Source organism: Castanea sativa, chromosome 4 (assembly GCF_040712315.1).
Source record: "Castanea sativa cultivar Marrone di Chiusa Pesio chromosome 4, ASM4071231v1".
Classification (NCBI taxonomy): Eukaryota; Viridiplantae; Streptophyta; class Magnoliopsida; order Fagales; family Fagaceae; genus Castanea; species Castanea sativa.
Window position 1 is genome coordinate 31,056,600 of NC_134016.1, and position 8,244 is coordinate 31,064,843.

The window sequence follows — 8,244 nt, forward strand, 5'->3', positions numbered from 1 at the left end:
AATTTGATTGTAAAAATTTTGATTCTCTTATAGTGGATTTGCTTTACCTTGAGGATTGTTAGGTCAAATCCTCTCCAGGTTTTTACCTTGAAACAGTTTGATAGGAAATTTAGACCCCAGTTAATAGAATTAACAAGTTTTTAAACCTAAGTTGTTAATTAGATTTATTATGTATAAAACTTGTTAAAACAAACAAATATCAATATCATGTCAATATCATGCACAATGGAAAATTAAATAAGATAAGATATGATGACTCAAGAAAATCAATGAAACAAACTAGTTTCATTGTAAAAAACGTAGGGGGAAACCTTCTCGAAAAGCAATTCACTATAATAAAGAGAAGTTTTAGATCTAGTACAAAACCCTTATCCCTAGATTCTACAATCCCCTTAGATGAACTTACAGCAGAAACCTTCTACCACTTCAGAATCTCTGAACTCTTCAATATATGAACACCACCCTTTTGATGCACAAATCCCAGTACATGACTAACCAATGATGCACGACTTCCAGTACATGACTAACTCACCAACTTGAAGAAGATTGTTGGCTGCAAAGTTCTTCACTTCATCAACAATAAAGATCAAGAAGTACTTAGTTACAAAACCCTAAGGCACATAGACGAAGTAGCTTCTTTCAGAGAGAATAGGGCATTGGTCACCTTTTGCATGTGTTCTCCTTGTATTCTCATATGTGGTAGCCTTTAAAATAAGCCTTATATATGTCTAGGGTTATGAGAAAAGAAACCCTACACAAATACATAAGCATGGGCCAAAAATTAGATCTGAAAAATTGATTTTCGTAATTCTCGATAGATATAGCTGTCGAGCTGTTGTCGAAACCTTGATAGATAGAATCTGTCAAGAGTTGTCGAGACACATTAAACCTCGATAGATAGCTATCTATCCTTCCCCTAAAAAAGAGTGATACGAGTGTTAAGTACAAGAGATTACTTAATTTTACTCATCACAAACACGAGGCACAAAGCTCACTTGCTTAGTTGTGCATAGAGATGCTCATCTAAGTTACAAGAGATATAAATTTAGAAAAATTTGTTTCAATGGCCATCCAAGGTACACAAGTACCAATGTACACAAAACACACACTGTTTTTGTATTTTTGTGATTTTTCTCTTTTTATTTTGAAAACAAAACAAAACAAAAACTAAACAATCGAACAAAAATAGACGAACAATATGAAAGAATGAAAGAAATATGCAGATGCATGAAAGTAGGGGTGTCCATGGGTCGGTCCAGGTTGGGTTTATGCCCAACCCGCAACCGACCCGCTTAAATCGGGTGGAGGATTGGACGACCCGCCGCTGACCACAGATGACCTCAGGTTAAGTTGGATCGATCTCTGGTGGACGACGGTCGGGTCGGACGGCCTTGGTACTTAGGTAAACCACTGAATCTTCGTAGGATTTAAGCTCAAACCCACCACACAAGCCCAGATTTAAGAGAAAACCACAAGATTTAAGCAAAAATTGAAGTAAAAAGTACTATATCAAGCCCAGATTTGAGCAAAAGCACCACATCAAGCAAGACTCGAAGCAAAAATCAAGCCCAGATCAGAGCAAAATCGAAGCAAAAGCATCACATCAAACCAGATCTAAGTAAAAATCGAGCAAAATCTTCATTTCACTACCAGATCTAAGCAAGAAAACCAAGATCTTCACCGGATCTAAGCAAGAAAACCAAGATCTTCACCGAATCTAACCAAAAACTTCAAACTTCTCACCGGAATATCGATGAATCTGAATGGATCTAGATAAAACCGGAGTTCTTTCTTCGTTTCGTCGGTCGGATCGGGTATATCAGGTTTTGAAGAAGAAAACCCACCATTCGATCTGCCTAAATCGGTTTTGGTGGAGAAGACTCGTCTTCGACCGTCATCGGCGTCAGGTCAGCTGGTTTTTGGGTTGGCCCAGACAGTTTGGGTGGGTGGGTCGGTCTTCGGGTTCTGATGGGCACCCCTACATGAAAGCATGATTCTAAAAGCAGATAAGAAATCAAGCAAGAAAGTCATACTTTAGATAGAAAGAATTAAAGCAGAGGACAACAGAAAAGACAATTAAGTCTTAGGCTCCTTTCTCACCCACAAAGCACGAGTCTTTGGCTGTGACGATGAAAAGACACGTGTCTTAGTATGTCTATTAAAGGACATAGAAGAATTAGAATTCTCCTAAAATTGAATTAAAAAGCTTAAAGTTTTTAATAACTCTCCAAACAAAGGTGTAAGTCCTTGAGAGGAAACCTGTGACCATTTGGACACTTGCTTTTGAGAATACAATTTTGATAGGCCAAAAACGTATTGACTCATTATGATGGATTAATTGATTTATTAGCCAAGTTTATTAATTAATCAAATTAACATGCAAACGCGTGGTAGCACAAACAAATCACCAATTAAACTAAGTATGCAACGGAAAATAAATGACACGGTGATTTGTTTACGAATGGGGAAAACTTACACGGCAAAAATCCTACCAGGTGATTTTAAGGTCACCACTCTCGAAACTCCACTATTATCACAACAAGCGGTTACAAGTAAAGGAATCCCAATACCTTACCAACCTATAGTTGAACCCTTACCCCAATACCCAATTGGACTGGTTCTATAATGACAGTTTCTCCTTTCAATGCACGGCTCCCAAGTACGTAACTAACCAATTGTGCGGATCCCAGTACGCGACTTTAATCACCAACTAGAGAAGATTTGTTGGCTGCAAAGTTCTTCAATTTATCCACACGATGAAGATCAAGAAGATGCTTGGTTAGAAAACCCAACGGTGCAAAGACATAGCAACTTCTTCACAAGAGAGATGAACTAGGGCAAGAACTTTGTCTCAAGTCACAATTTGCATGAACAAGGATTTCTCAATGCTTGTGCAACTTGCCACACTTTGACGGCCCTTAAAATAATCCTTTTATATGTCTAGGGTTAGGAGAAAAGAAGGCCCAAAGACATATCCACGGATTAGAATCAAAACAGAATTAGGAATTTGTTTTTCTTAAATCTTGACAACTACAGGTGTCGAGGTGCTGTCGAGCAGCTATTGAGCCTCGGGGCTAGACCAACTTCTTAAAGCTCGATAGATGCAGCTGTTAAGCTTTAATGAAGAGCACTTCTAAACTTGTTTCTTGGACAGACTTGCATGGCTTTAACACTTGATCTTGAAACCTTATTTCTTGAAGCATTAACCTCATCCTTAATCTACCCAATTACAAGTAAAGTGCGTTTTGACAAAGGATTAGCCAATTACATAAATAATGAATAACATATGTTCTAAACAAGTGAAACACAATCATAACTGTTTGATGGGGACTATCACCTTTGAGGTACATCCTATAACTCCCACATCTCTTAGAAAACACACTTGCAATCATATTTAAAGCATTTTTGATCTTTTTGCCTTTATTTTCTTTGCATATTTTCTTTTTATTAAGCAAATCATGCATGGGTATATAAAAGAGAGAGAAGAGATACCCAATTATGTTGAGCTTTTGACATTGCACTTTTGCTATGTCGAAGCATACAGATGTCATTGACATTGCACTTTTGCTATGCCGAAGTATACAGATGTCATATCATGATTGGCGAGTAACAGTGGTGAGATGGTTATTTATGCCTTTCTCTTAGGATTTTCCAGTCCTACCCGTCAAAAAGAGTGATGCGAGGGTTAAGTTTAAGAAATCACTTAACCTTACTCATCACAAACAAAGAGCCACAAAGCTCACTTGCTTAGTTGTGCATAAGAATGCTCATCTAAGTTACAAGAGATACAAAGTTTAGAAAACTTTGTTTCAAAGGCCATTTTAAGGTTCACAAGAACTGATGTACACAAACACACACTGTTTTTGTATTTTTCAATTTTTCAATTTTTTTTTATTTGAAAAAAAAAATTGAAAACACACACACAAAAACATGTTAAACAAAGCAAAGTAATGCATAAAACTAGACTGACTCAAAAATATTAAAGCAAAACACACAAGTAATGCAAAAACAAAAACAAAAACAAGAACAAAAACAAAAAGGGGAGAAAGAGAAAAAGTGAATAAATCACTTGGAACCCTTTTCCTTCCATACCTTGGAAGATCCTTTCCTCTTAGCAAACCCTTGAACTGATGATGAGGGGGAAGGATTGAAACCGTTCAAGTTCGAAAGGAACATGAGAGCATTGAGAAGATTTCCAAGAGGAGCAAGAGAGGTTTGAAGCTAATTCTGGTTCACAGATGCTATCATGCCATTGCTCTGTTGAGTGGCTAACCGCTTATAGCAATTTGGTCGAGTATGACTGGCAATACCACAATGATGAAAAAGATGCTGCTCCTTCTGTTTAGGCTTTTGAGAGTTAGCCTTCTTAGTCCTAGGGTTTTTAGTAACCTTCTTCTCAAGCTTAGGGGGTGCTCCTAAGATAGATTTGCCCTTGTCTAGGTTCTCACTTGCTAAATCAGTTTTAACATCATTATTATCAATTTTAATATTATTAGCAGGCAGAACAAAAACAGTAGTACTAGAAGAAGCAATATTAGAAAAAGAGAATTCATACCCCAATTCTATTCGATCAGAAGCAGATTTCTGAATGCTTAGCATCTCATCCAGCTTCGCACTTAATGTCCTCTCCAATTGAGCTCTAACTTGAAACAGTTCCGCTTCAAACTTCTTGATCTTCTCAATCAAGAAATTGTTCTCGAATCTCAGTGCCCCAATAGTTTGATTAGCATCATCAAACTTTGTAGCAAGTTCCTCACGGTTAAGTTCCACATCACTTAACTTCTTGGTGGCTAGCCTATAGAGTTTCTCATATTTCTCAGAAAGCTTGTACAGTTTCTCATAGGCTGTATGGATATCATCTTGATCATCCATCTTTTCAAATTTGGATTCCACCAATTCCTCTTCTTCATCCACATCTTCAACAATCCCTTCAGGAGGATTGACAGTGGTAGTGAAGGCACTCAAAATTCCGTCATCTTCATTGTTGGAATCATCCTCAGGCTCAGTGTCGCTCAAAGTAGCAGCTAGTGCCTTGCTCTTCCCAATGCTTTTGAGATATGTGGGACACTCCTGTTTCATGTGACCGAAGCCTTGACATCCGAAGCACTTGGGTCCTGCGGGAACAGTGTACTGACCCCCTTCCCTAGCATCCTTCTTCCCTTTATCTTGGCTCTTGAACTGAGAAGAACTAGATTGCCTACGGTCCTTGTCGAAGCCTTTTCCATTTGCATTTTTCATGAATTTCTTGAATTGCCTTGTGATATAGGACTTCATCTTAGAGTCTTCATCATCTGATGACTCATCTGTCTCACTGCTCTTGGTCTTCAGTGCCATGCTCTTGCCTTTACCTGTCTTGCCAATTCTTGTTAACCCTAGCTCATAGGTTTGCAGATTACCGACCAGCTCAGTCAGAGGAATCTTGTCAATATCCTTTGATTCCTCTATCACCGTGATCTTGGCATGGAATCTCTCGAGTAGAGATTTGAGCACCTTCCTCACAATCTTGGGTTTAGGAATGGTTTTCCCAAGATTGAAGGCTGAGTTCACTATGTCCTTGAGCTTGGCATAGAACTCATCAAATGACTCATCCTCCTCCATCTTAATTTCTTCGAAGCTTGTAGTGAGCCTTTGTAGCTTTGAATCTTTGACAGCCTTTGTTCCTTCATAGGTTGTCTAAAGGATGGTCCATGCTTCCTTAGTAGTTTCAGTGGAGGATATCTTCTTGAACTCCTCATTAGTGACCGCACTGAATAAGGCATTCAATGCTCTGCTGTTGAAGTTTTCCACCATAATCTTGGCTTCATCCCAATCGGCCGGCGCTTCTTTAGGCTTGGTCCAGCCTATCTCCACAGTTTGCCACACCTTCTCATCTAGAGATTGCAAGAAAGCTCTCATGCGTACGTTCCAGTACGCATAGTTAGTACCATCAAACAATGGAGGTATAATAAGAGACTGACCTCTATCCATGACAAACAGGGGTCAATGGATCACAAACAAAGATAAACCCTAATCAGAGTGTGCCTGCTCTGATACCACTTGATAGGCCAAAAACGTATTGACCCCTTGTGATGGATTAATTGATTAATTAGCCAAGTTTATTAATTAATCAAATTAATATGCCAACGCATGATAGCACAAACAAATCACCAATTAAACTAAGTATGCATCGGAAAATAAATGACAAGGTGATTTGTTTACGAATGGGGAAAACCTACTCGACAAAAACCCCACCGGGTGATTTTAAGGTCACCACTCCTGAAACTCCACTATTATCACAACAAGCGGTTACAAGTGAAGGAATCTCAAGTACCTTACCAGCCTACAGTTGAACCCTTACCCCAATACCCAATTGGACTTGTTCTGTAATGACAATTTCTCCTTTCAATGCACGGCTCCCAAGTACGTGACTAACCAATTGTGCGGATCCCAGTACGTGACTTCAATCACCAACTAGAGAAGATTTGTTGGCTGCAAAATTCTTCAGTTCATCCACACGATGAAGATCAAGAAGATGCTTGGTTAGAAAACCCAACGGTGCAAAGACACAGCAACTTCTTCACAAGAAAGATGAACTAGGGCAAGAACTTTGTCTCAAGTTACAATTTGCATGAACATGGATTTCTCAATGCTTGTGCAACTTGACACACTTTGATGGCCCTTAAAATAATCCTTTTATATATCTAGGGTTAGGAGAAAAGAAGGCCCAAAGACACATCCACAGATTAGAATCAAAATAGAACTAGGAATCTGTTTTTCTTAAATCTCGACAGCTACAGGTGTCAAGGTGCTGTCGAGTAGCTGTCGAGCCTCGGGGCTAGACCAACTTCTTAAAGCTCGATAGATGCAGCTGTCGAGCTTTAATGAAGAGCACTTCTAAACTTGTTTCTTGGAAAGACTTGCATGACTTTAACACTTGATATTGAAACCTCGTTTCTTGAAGCATTAACCTCATCCTAAATCTACCCAATTACAAGTAAAGTGCGTTTTGATAAAGGATTAGCCAATTACATAAATAATGAATGACATATGTTTTAAACAAGTGAAACACATATGTCCTAACAAATTTAAAGCAATTAAGACGAATATGTCCAAAAACACCACAATGGTGACAAACATGAGCAGTCTTAGGACTACTCAGCTTCTTAGAAGGAGGTCTAACCTTAGAGGTAGATAGAGACTTCAACTTAGGACAATTTGGCCTAATATGACCAACAATATGATAATGATGACAAGTGGGGACAAATTCAAAATTATTATTCAACCTAAGAGGAGTTTTAGACATAAGTTTAGAAACTTCAGCGTTAACATTAGATTGTTTACATTTGTTTATCCTAGCAATATTAGCCTTTAACTCTTCATTATTCCTTTTAAATGGAGGAATACAAAAATATTTTTCTTTTGAGTTAGGCTCAACAAGTTTGGCACTAGTTAATTTTTCAACTTCAGATTTAAATTCAACTAATTGCTCTTTCAAACTCTTAATTTTGTCCACTTGAGATGAAATTTGATTTTTAAAATTCTCATTCAAATTTTTATCTTCATCCAATTTCGCAATCAAATCATCTCTTTCAAGTTTAACCTTTTTAAAATTAGCTTTTAATTTTGTAGAACATTCAAGAGATTTCATACAAAAATTATAAAGCTTGCAATAGGCATCTTGAATATCATTATCATCATCATTCAACATAAGATCATGCAAATTAAAATAATTAAGAGTTTCCATGACAACGGGGTTTAAGGATTACACTCAGGAAAATAATCCAATCAGAGTGTACCTGCCTTGATACCACTTAATAGGAAATTTAGACCCTGATTGATAGAATTAACAAGTTTTTAAACTCAAGTTGTTAATTAGATTTATTATGTATAAAACTTGTTAAAACAAACAAACATCAATATCTTGTCAATATCATGCACAACGGAAAATTAAATAAGACAAGATATGATGACCTAGAAAAACCAATGAAACAAACTAGTTTCACAGTAAAAAACCTAGAGAGAAATCTTCTCGAAAAGCAATTCACTATAATAAAGAGAAGTTTCAAATCTAGTACAAAACCTTTGTCCCTAGACTTTACAATCCTCGTAGATGAACTTACAACATAAACCTTTTACCACTTCGGAACCTCTGAACTCTTCAATATATGAACGCCACCCTTTTGATGCACGAATCCCCGTACGTGACTAACCAATAATGCACGGCTCCCAGTACGTGACTAACTCACCAACTTGAAGATGATTTTT